Below are 12,285 nucleotides of genomic sequence, written 5' to 3' on the forward strand. Positions count from 1 at the left end.
ACTTCCGAGAGATTGAACCCGGACATCTCCTTCTACTTAAAGCACATTAACGGAAAGGGTAGAATAAATACAAGAAAAAATCCAAAAAAAATTGCAATCAGCACTGACAAATATAGGACTTGAATCCTGATGGGTTTGTTCCACCAAGAGGATCTATCCATCTGAGCTACACTCAGTTCACATATGTATTCGAATAGAAGTTTGGAAGCGGATGGTAAATTATAATAGTTCTTTCTGTGAATTAACATTACATAATTTGTGACCATTTTATTCACGAAAATTAACCTGAATGGATTTTTTATCATTATTTAAATACAACTGTTTTCTCGTTGTATGACATATTCCAGTTCTATTTCATAAAAAATAAAAGTATACTGCAACTAAATTATTTTGGCAATATAATATACTTGATATCTTTCAAGGTTCTTTTATGTTCGACTCTGGATTTGCATGAACCCTAGAGCCAGATGGATCTTTTTTGGTAGTGATGGCAAAATAATATTTCCGAGCCATTTTACAAACAGCATAATCGTATATTTCCACATGGTAGCAATAGTGTTCGTTGACTCTAGATATCTACTAAGGGGATCTCCTCTCGTGGTTCTGTTACTTATGTACATGTGATGCACATGAATGATTGTATAGTTATACATGTGGTGCACATGAGTAATTGTACAACTATACATGTGGCGCATACATGTGGCTGATTATATATGTATGCATGTAAATTATTTGTTGACTAGCTCGATTGTGATTTCTGTATATGCGCATGTGTGAGTACCTGTTCACTATAGATATACTCAAAGGGGTTGTACGCTTCTGACTTGTCTAATATATTTTTCTCCGTACGAAAATAATAATATTTTTCTCTAAAAGGAAGTGTGAAGTTATGGCGTCCGGGCACCATGGTGTGCTTTATGTTAAAAAAAATTAAAAACATATTCAGACGTTCCAAAAAGATTAAAAAATGGTGGATACTTATATATGTGTCACTATGGATCTATGATATTTTGTTTAAAAAATATGTAATTTGTAAGCTGTACCGAAAAGAAAAAAAATCCGGGCCCAGAAACAGAAAAAAGTGGCTCATTCGAAAATACATATTTGTATGTCACATGGTAAAGTAAGCATACATAGTATATATGTCTGTGTGTTTTCACAAAAAGTTTTGATTTTTTTAGTACAGTAGGAAATGGTTTATTTGTATGTGCACATCTACCAATTCTTGGGTACCCAGCCTACTTTATGTATTAGTGTTACTTATGTGTATTGTAATGTGTGAATGGTTAATCCTCATTATATGTTGTGCATGTATTTGTTGTCTATGACTACCATCTTTCTTCTGAATATATCCAGAATAAGGGGACATTTCGGAGCCATTTCACTTCCGACCGTCAAATGTGTTGTTCGAATCTCCCGTGACAGTTGATCACCACACATGCTCTACTTGTTGCATATATATATAGAAACTTTATTCATCACCCAGGATGCAGAATAGTTTATTCTTCACCCGAGATAATCTTACGATCAATTTACAAATAAATTAAATTTTAAATACAAATATTTACATTTATATTGAATCGCTACGTAAAATTTGACAAAAGAAAAACAAAAATATAGGTCATAATACCAGAAAAGTTGATTTTTTGTATTTTTTGCACTATTTCTGTATGTTCGTAATTTTACGTGATATAAAATATTTTTATATTGGTTATATTTTTTTATAGTCTCGTTTTACGTATAAAATAAGACAGAATTTGCGAAACGTAAAACTACGGTGCATTGATATTAAAATAGAGGGGGTGAAGAATAACTATTTCTCACCCAGGATGATGAACACTAGTGGGGACGGGGCCTTTAGCCCCGGCCTGTAAGGGGCTTTAATCCCGGTTCACCAATCGAGACTAAAGGGACGGGATTAAAGGCCTAACCTTTAGTCCCGGCCCTGTTCCAAGCCGGGAGTAAATGTGCTCCACGTGGGCGCCTCGTAGCGCCCTAGGGGCAGGCCCTTTAGTCCCGGTTCGTTACACAGACCGGGACTAAAGAGTTTCAGATTTTGTTTATTTTTGAGTTTTTTTTTGAATGAAATTATTTTTGGGTTTTAGGGTTTTAGGGTTTAGGTGTTCGGGAGATTAACGTGATGCCTCGTTTGGTGTTCGGGAATTAGTTTTCATATAATTTAAATAGAAATAATTATGCATATATATATAAGATTAACTTATCTTACAAGCGAGCATATATATACAATTGTATGGAGATCTGAATTATCGGGACTAGAGCCCGTCTATTCGATTACATGGACGAACATCAGTAATGGCCCCTAGCTACACTAAATTGTCCTTTGTCATCTATAGCTTCCGTCCTCAGAAAGGTCGCAAGCTCCTCTGCAACAGCAATCGCGCGTTGCTCTGGTAGGACCTTCGTCCTCATGGCCGTGTACTATATAAGAAGAGGAGATGAATATGAATATCAATCATTATAACAAAGAATGACGGGTAAAAATAAAGGTGTGAATGTTTATTGCTTACGTCGAATCTGTGATCCTTGTGCTCAGAGGTAAACGTGCGAATGGTCTCGCAAACATAGTATCCGCATAGATGCGTTCCCCGTGGCTGCTGGTCGCACTTTACGAGAATAGAATATATATAATCAAAATAATAATCTAGCATCATAAATGTATTGAAAATAGAAGTATATCATACTAGTACTTACCTAAGCCGCTCTAAAGGTCAGCTTCTCAGGAAAGATACAGGGAGTCACGCACTTGAACTGCTTCCAAACCCTGCCCGACAAGGATAATGATTTGCTAAGTTTTTCATTAATTGATATATCAGAAAATCATCGAAGGAGACCGATAGAGCGCAAGAATGATTGAAATTACCCTTGGAGCATGTCCTGCAGGCTTTGGAACTGTTCCAATGGTCTCGATAATGGGTCGAAGGCATCAACTCTTCCCTTATCAATTTGAATGTCCAACAGAATCCAATGGAAGCTGCACATGTATATATATATATATGTGTGTGTGTGTGTGTGTGTGTGTCAGTAACTTATCAATTACACTTATAAGTGAATGGACACAACAGAGTAAAGACCCTCACCTGAAGTTGTATGGAAACAGTATGTGGTCACAGAAATTTTGATCTGTTAGAAACCTTAGAAGGTTTTCCTCCGTCTCCTTGGGTTTATCAGTTAGCGTCGCTATATGTATTTTATCTCGGTCAATAAACCCAATATTTATGATGTTCTTACTTTTACAATCCAGAATCTTCATTCTGCATAATAGAGTACAAGTTATATATAGACAATGAATTGAAATAACTAAACAAGTTATATGTAGACAACGAATTGAAAAACTTACAGACAATAGCAACTCATAAGCGATTTGTCGAGGGCGTCGCCATTGTACATCTGGAATAGTTCATCAAAGTCGATATGGATTTCTTCGGGGCGGCCGTAGTACTCCCGTGGGACACTCACCACGATCATCGTTCTCCCATTCTTTGATTCACTTAAGCACCATGTATGCAAGTAACGCATATTTGTTGGGAGATCATCTTTGCTGACCAAAGGCTCTCCCATGACAAATTGTGGCTTAGGGGCTACCACATCCTTGGATAACCTGTCGTCTTGGGAAGCCAGAATATCTTCAACCGAGACACCCCATTCATCCACCCACTTCTTTGCTAATTCAAAATCTTGCCCCTGCACCGGAGGGGGAACATTCTCGGTTAACACCTTGAGGGGTGGGATCGACTGTTTGGCCTGTTGTCCAAGCTAAGGAACGTCTGATTTTTTCTTGCTTGTAGTTGAACTTGATTTGCTCCCACTTGCACTTGCACGTGATCTGCTCTTTTTCACTTCCTTCTGCAATGTGCGTGTATAGTCATCAGGCTTATGGTGTAAGTCATATTGTGATGGAAGGGTCGTGAAGTATTTTGCAAATGCTATTTGCTTCTCGATGTATTCCGGGCGGGGCTCGGGTTCCTTCTTTTTCATCTGCGCATCATGATGTTCCTTTGCTATCCTGGCGTTTTCCTCGGGGGTACGATCATAAGGTCTGATAGGAAGATTAGCATGAGGTACCTTTGGGAGGGGCGAACGTTTGCGCTTTGGGGGGCTCCGTCGCTTAGAAATCGTCGGCGGAGCGTTCTTGGTGACACGCTTCCGCTTAGTATCCTGTGCAGGCGGCGGCGGAGACGGACAACCCAAGTCCGGCGGCGGTGATCGAGATGGACTCGTGTTGTGCTGGCCGACGTCATGTGGAGGGCTTGGAGGTAATGGAGGTGTAGGTGACCTGCGACGACTCGGAGGCGGTGTTGTCCTTGGGGCCGAGCCTGGAAGCTTGATGTAGTTCTTGTCCCATAGGATGACTCCACCCAGTACTTCTCCGAGTGTCCTCTCATCTTCGGGTCCAGCTATGTCGAGCTCCATATCATGAAACCCCGCCATGATTTCATCCACCCCGACTTTAGCAAAGCCAGCTGGAATCTCACGGCCATGCCAGCGTGCATCAGGGCCAGAAGGTAAAGCTTGTCCGATGGCCACCTTCATGGATATGTTCTTGAATTTCTCATGGAGTTCACATGATGTTGACTCCTTGATTCCATCCACGAGGTAGCCGGGACCGCCCTCTATCATTCTTCGTGTATCGTCGGGCGGGGCCTCAGATTCAGCCACGCAGCTTTTCCGCTTAGATGGGGCGCCGGTAATATCAAGTGCAGGATCTTCCTCGCGCGCTACTCCTCTAAGCTCATCAATCTGCTTCTATTGCTCGTTAATCCTGGCAAGCAACTGGTTGAACTTGTCATTCTCCTCATCCTGCTGCCGCTTCTTTGCTCTCTCTCGGCTTCTGTAAGTGTCTTGGTCTCTGGCAAACCCAAGCCACCACGGGTAAGAAGGACCGAAGCCCCGCGTTCGTCCTTGTGACATCCTCGACTTTTGCTACACTAGTGATTGTAATTAAACTACAGTGATCAACCGCTAATGATGCCACGTCATCGAATTTCCATCTCAGACCCGCGTTGATTCGAGTTTGTCCACATTCCAAATTTGAAAACAAAAGTAAAGTACTTTATAAGTTCATTACAAATTTTAAAAGATTATGTTTATGAAAGAAAGAATTAAAATTATGTATAATAAATTGTAAAAGAAAGTATAATAAAAGAAAGTATTTAAAAATAAAAATCAAATAGTAAAATAAATAATGAAAGAAAGAAATAATAGAAAAGGGAAAAGGCAAAATAAAACAAAATGAAAGAAAAGGGAAAAGGCAACCCCCACCCCGTGGCCTGGCTGGGCCAAAAGGGCCAACCGGCCAGGCCCCCCCCCCCCCGCGCCCCCTACACCCAAACCCTAGAGCCCCCTGGCTCGCTACTCCCTCCCCTCGTGAGCGCCGCCACCCCCCCACTCGCCTCCCACGCCGCCGCCAGCCTCCCCCCTCGTGGGGGGCCCCACCCCCACGACAGCGCCATCTCCTCCCCTCTCGTAACTCCCTCTCTCTCTCGGCCCCCCCACTCCCACCAACCGAGAGCCCCCCATCCCACCTCCCGTCGCCCCCTCTCCATCCCCACGACCCCTCCCACCTCGGCTCCCCTCCCTGGCCGGCGGCCTCTCCTCCTCCCGCCGGCAGCCCCCCTCACGGCCTCCCCTGCCTCCCTGTCCGGCGAGCCCCCTCCCTGGCCGGCGCGCCACCTCCTCTCGCCGGCGAGCACCTCGGCCTCCTCCTTCCCGCGGCGAGCCCCGGCCCCCCTCGGTCCTTCTTCCCGCGGCGAGCCCCGGCCCCCGTCGGCCTTCTCCCGCTCGGTCAGGGAGGGACCGGGCAGGGAGACGTCATCACCTCACCGGATCCGGCCGGCTCCCCCTCGCCGGCACGTCACCACCATCATCACCGTCCCCTTCACCACCGGAACCGCGTCACCGTCGTCACCTTCACCTTCGTGCGAACTCCGGCTTCATCGGGCCGTCTCGTCACCGTCGGTGAGCCCCTCCTCGGGCTCCTCCCACCATGTCGTTCTCCTCGCCGCCCCGGTTCCGTTCCGGCAAACGGGACCTCGATCCGTCGACGGTAGACACCGGTAGGAGGGATTGAACTTTCGGTTCTTCTATGTTGAGTTAGCAGAGAGAGTTCTCTATCTCTGTGTTAACTGAGGGGGAGATGAGACTTTTGAGAGAAAAAGAAAATAAAAATAAATGATGTATTAGATGCGTATGTATATATGTATGTATGAGATGTGATGTATGTATTTGCGTATATGGATATTTAGAGGAATACGGTATTTGCACGGTTAGGTATCTAATGATAAAAAGATGAGAAAATAGCCTTAGGTCACTTACCGGTGGGGCCAATGCACCCGGTGTCTATGACAGGGAGGCCCCACGCGAGAGTTAATATAAATTATAAAAATAATGTTTTTATTAAATAAATAAATAAATAGATATATTAGTTAAGTTAATTAATTAGAATAATGAGAGAATGCCACGTGGGTCCATCATTAAATTAATCTGATTAATTAATATTTAATCTTAAATAAAACTTGTGCCTATGATGTTCGGGACCCGCTGGTCAGTTGACCGGTCAAATGTTGATGTTAGCCTGACATCGCGATGATGTCATAATGGGATTTTATTAAATCTTTTAAATCTGTTTTTAATTCCTAAATAATTAATAAAACTTTGAAAATTAATATTAAATAATCCGTAAGTCAGATCAAAATAATTTCAACATGAAAGTTGATCAGCAAAACGAGACGAACCCGGATACACGGCCCGTTCGTCTGTCACGCGTCCCTAGCATAGCAAACATGGAACTTTTCCATCGATTCCAGTATAACCGGTAGTAGCCCGAGACCCGGAAAATATCGTCAGATATTCTTCCGACCCTTCTATGACGGATGTTGCTGCGTTAGCTCATGTATAGCCTGCATCTTTCCATGTCATGCTTTGTGTTGCATCGGTGCTATTATTTATTGTTTCTTCCCCCTCTTCTTACCGGTAGACCCCGAGACTGACGCTGCCGCCGGGTACATCTACGACCCTGCCGATCAGTCCTTTGCCGCAGAGCAGCAAGGCAAGCAAACCCCCCTTGATCATTCCTATATCGCCTATGTCTTTCTTTCTACTGCTTGCATTAGTATTTTGCTACTGTTGTAGTTAGCTCCTATATCTGATGCCTCCCCTCTATTCTCGCATTGCTGCAGTCAGTCCACATATTCCCCCCTTCTTTGATACTGATGCATATTAGAATAGTTCTGATGTAAGACTTGCGAGTACTTTGGATGAGTACTCACCGCTGCTTTGCTCCCCCCTTGTCCCCTTGATCCGTTTGCTGCGACCAGATGATGGAGCCCAGGAGATGGAGGTCCCCGCCACCGACGACTGCTGCCCCGACGGTGCCTACTACTACGTGGAGGCCGCTGGTGATCAGGAGTAGTTAGGAGGTTCCCAGGCAGGAGGCCTCGCCTCGTTCGATCGTTGTATCTTTTGTGCTAGCCTTCTCTAAGGCACCCCATGTTTTATGTCTGTACTCAGATATTTGTTGCTTCCGCTGACTCGTGTGTTTATCGAGCTTTCGTATTCTAGCCCTTGAGGCCCCTGGCTTGTAATATGAAGCTGATGTTATTTTATTTGTGTCTAGAGTTGTGTTGTGATACCTTCCCGTGAGTCCTTGGGTTTGATTGTACGCATTTGCGTGTATGATTAGCGTACGATTAAGCCGAGGGCGTCACAAGTTGGTATCAGAGCCAACTGCCTGTAGGTAGCCCCCTTTCCAACTCCTTGGCCGAAGTTGAGTCTAGTGTTTGAAAAACTTTACTAACACTGATGTTGTGGCTTACGGGCCCACATCTCAATTGGGTGGTATTAGTATCTTTTACTACTTTCCTATACTCTGGGCTCTACTTTCTCTTCTCTTTCGAGTCAAAGATTTTACTAACTCTAACATTAGGTTCTCGAATCACATCGATCCGGAGCGCTGGACTATCTACTCTTTTTCTCCTGAATATGTATTACACACTGTCATTGACATCCGTCAATCTTATTTTCAGATGCGTCCTGCAAGACAGCACGTGCGCCTGACACAGGCCACCGAGACGACTGGGTTCTCGGCCATTTTGGTCGATCTCCTGACCAGGCTGGGATATCGCTGGTACCCCGAGTACACTATGTTCGAGGATTTCCGCGAGTACAACCAGTACCAGTACCAGGCTGAGGTTCGCATCTTCGACCAGAGGGGCGGCGAGACCCTCGAGCGCCACGTGTTCTGTGGTATTGGAGTGTCGGTCGAGATGGCCGACCATGATGCGGCCTACATCGCCATCACCCGTCTCCGTGGAGCGTACCCTCACCTGGAGGAGAGCCCTTTCAGATACATCCCACATGCTCCTGCTGGGGATGAGACTGGGTCTGATCTCACTGCCTACGCTTCTGACGTTCGGGAGCGCAGCGACGGTTCCTACGTCGCTGTCTGCGCCCGCTACGTGACGCGTCGCTACGACGCACGGATTCTGGTGCAGTACATTGAGGCAATGGATCGTGCTTTCCGAGCTCTGACTGTGGAGTTGTATGCTACGCGCGCTCGTCTTTACGACGCGTTGACAGAGCTACAGCCATCACACTGTCCGAGGGTTCCATCTATGCGCATCCGCGAGCCGAGCAGGACAGAGCTACCATCAGCTCTCGAGTGGACTGATGTTGGGGGTAGAACCCCTGCACTTGGACCTCAGCTGCTCGACTGGATGCGGTACCCTCACCAGAGTCACAACGGGACACAGGGTCATGTCCCTACCTTCTATCACCGCCAGCTACCAGGATTCGATCGTCCTCTCCGACGTTGATGTAGCCTTATCGCTACATCTCGTTGTGGTACTCTTCCACCGCGTGCCTGCGCGCCACCTAGTGAGTCCAGGGTATCGTCAAATGCGTCCGGGCTATCGCCAAATTTCGAATTTTAATCGTTAGTCTATAGTCGAACTTATGTATGGGTCTGTATGTCGAACTCAACTACTATGGAGTATCTATCCCGTTTCCCTTTCATTATGCTTAATTACTTCATGAATGCGTGCGATGCCTTTGCAATTACTTTAAGCTAAACTACCCCTGCTAAATATTTAACAGGATGGTTAGACCAGTTGGCCGCCCGCGTGGCCCTGCCAACGATGCACCACCCCCGCCTCCTGAGTATATGGCGAGGATGATCCAACAGTTTGAGCTGAACCGCCAGTTTATGCAAGGGCTCATGGATCAGTTCCAAAGGCCGAACATGAACCAACCACAAGGTGTGACACTTCAAGACTTCTGCCGTCTCAACCCTGCGATCTACCGCAGCTCAACTCAGCCTCTAGATGCTGATGACTGGCTCCGTGACATTTCTTACGAGCTAGAGTCTGCCAATGTGCCCCTGGCGAGCTATGTCAACTTTGCCGCCTACTTTCTGAAGGGTCCCGCTGCTCAATGGTGGGACAGCCACAGGCGCTCTCAGCCCGATGGAACTATCATCACTTGGGCAGAGTTCAAGGCTGCTTTCCGTGCTCGATACATTCCCCAGGGAATCATGGACCGGAAGAAGCGTGAGTTCCGCAACTTGGTCCAGGGAAACAAGACTGTGGATGCTTATCGGCGGGAATTTCTGGAATTATCTCGCTATGCTGAAGAAGACATTGCGACCAATGCACGCAGGCAGGAGAAGTTCCGTGAAGGCCTCCACCCTGATATCAAGCTGACACTCCTCGTTCAGGACTATGCTGATTTCGCCACCCTGGTGAACAAGGCTATTCAGGTTGAGACTGGTCTGCAGGAATACAAAGATAGCAGCAAGCGCAACCGTGACATGGGCTCATCTTCGGGCTCATCTGCACAGAAGCGGAAGATCTGGATTCCCAACAACATGTACCATGCACCTGCTCCTACTCCGAGGCCGTCCTATGCTGCACCTCGCCTACCTCCTCCACCACCTAGGCAGCCGAGGCTCCCAGCTCCACCGCCTCGAGTTCCTCCTTCCCGTCCTGAGGACGGGCTGTGCTTCAAGTGTGGCCGTCCAGGTCACCGTGCTAGAGACTGCAGGCAGAATCCGAATCAGCTGGCACTTCCCGCAACTAGCAGTGGCAACAACCGGAACTGCAACTTCAACACTAAGCCTGCTTATGTTCGTGGTCAGGCCAACAACATTGATATGGGTCAAGCTCAAGACCAGCCTGCTACCGTGATGGGTACACTTCTCGTTAACTCAGTACCTGCTTCTGTATTGTTTGATACAGGAGCATCGCATTCCTTTATGTCGGAAAATTTTGCATACATGCATGACATTAGGAGCGAAGAGATGAGCATCCCGATAGTGGTAAACACCCCTGGGGGCGAATGCCGAACCTCTGTGGTTTGCCCCCATGTTCCAGTTGAAATTGAAGGATTAGAATTCCTTGCCAACCCCATCCTACTAAAGTCATCCAACATTGATCTCATATTGGGGATGGAGTGGTTGAAAGCTCATACGACATCGATCGTTTGTGCCACCAAAACCGTCCACCTCCTACACCCTTCAGATGAACTAGTAAGCTACCATGTGCATCTCGTCCGTAATGCTGAGGCACGACTGTATGCTTTGAATGCATTAAATGCGTCGCCTCTTGAAGGGATTGAAAACATTCCGGTGGTCCGAGAATTCCAAGATGTCTTTCTAGAAGAACTTCCGTGGATTCCCCCTGCTCGAGCTGTCGAGTTTGTCATTGACTTGGTACCCGGTACCACTCCTATTTCCAAGCGTCCTTATAAAATGCCACCACATGAACTCCTTGAACTTAAGCAAGAAGTTGACAACTCGCTCCGTCTGGGTTTCATTCGTCCGAGTTCCTCTGCTTGGGGAGCACCTTCTCTCTTTGTTAAGAAGAAGGATGGGACAAATCGATTGGTCCAAGAATATCGTCCTATCAACCAGGCCACTATTCAAAACAAATATCCTCTCCCGCGGATAAATGATTTGTATGATCAACTTGCTGGTTCCACCGTTTTCTCTAAGCTCGACTTGAGATTGGGATACCACCAGATCCGTGTTCGCAAGGAGGATATTCCAAAGACCGCCTTTGTTACTCGATATGGATCATACGAGTACACCGTCATGTCCTTCGGCTTAACCAATGCACCGGCAACCTTGTCTTGATTGATGAATTATATATTCATGGACTACCTCGACAAATTTTTCGTGGTATATCTGGATGATATTCTGGTGTTTTCGAAGAACAAAGAAGAGCATGCAGAGCATCTTCGTCTTGTACTGGATAAGCTTCGGGAGCATAAACTCTATGCGAAGTATTCCAAATGTGAGTTCTGGCTAGACGAAGTGACTTACCTTGGTCATGTGATTTCCAAGGATGGTATTGCGGTCAACCCCGAACGAATTCAAGCTATTCTTGACTGGACTCCCCCGAAGAATGTCAAGCAAGTCAGAAGTTTTCTCGGACTCGCCAGCTATTGCCGTCGATTCGTCGAGAACTTCTCCAAGATTGCGAAGCCCTTAACCAACCTGCTTCACAAAGGTGTTAAGTATGAATGGATTGATAAATGTCAGGAAAGTTTCCAGGCATTCAAGGACAAACTGATGTCCGCTCCAGTACTTGCTCCTCCAGATACGAAAAGGGATTTCGTCATATACTGTGATGCTTCTCGTCAAGGAATAGGTTGTGTCCTAATGCAGGATCGCAAGGTGATCGCTTATGCTTCACGTCAACTGCGTGCTCATGAAGAGAACTACCCAGTTCATGATCTCGAGCTTGCCGCAGTCATTCATGCATTGAAGGAATGGCGACAATACCTTGTCGATAATCGCTGTGAAATCTACACCGACCATCAAAGTCTGAAGTACTTGTTCACTTAACCGGAGCTGAACCTGCGTCAACAAAGATGGATGGAGCGTATAGCAGATTTTGACTGTAGTATATCATATACCCCTGGCAAGGCTAATGTAATGGCTGATGCCTTAAGTCGCAAGTCATACTGCAACCACCTCCAGGTTCATCAGGTTCACGATCGTCTGCAAGAGGAATTCCGTAAGCTGAACCTCCACATTGTTCCTCAGGGTTACCTTGTTCCTCCTCCTGAAGAGTATCAAAAGATGAACCTTCGTGTTGTTAATCAGGGATCCCTCAGTAACCTAGTGGTTGAACCAGATCTTGTGAGCTCCATAAAGAATATACAAGACTTTGACGATGATGTCGATAGGATTAAGAGCTATATTGCGAAGGGAAAACCCTCCTTTTTCACTGTTGATGAAGGTGGCGCCTTGTATTTCAAGGGTCGCCT

Source organism: Hordeum vulgare, chromosome 2H (assembly GCF_904849725.1).
Source record: "Hordeum vulgare subsp. vulgare chromosome 2H, MorexV3_pseudomolecules_assembly, whole genome shotgun sequence".
In the NCBI taxonomy this organism is placed as follows: Eukaryota; Viridiplantae; Streptophyta; class Magnoliopsida; order Poales; family Poaceae; genus Hordeum; species Hordeum vulgare.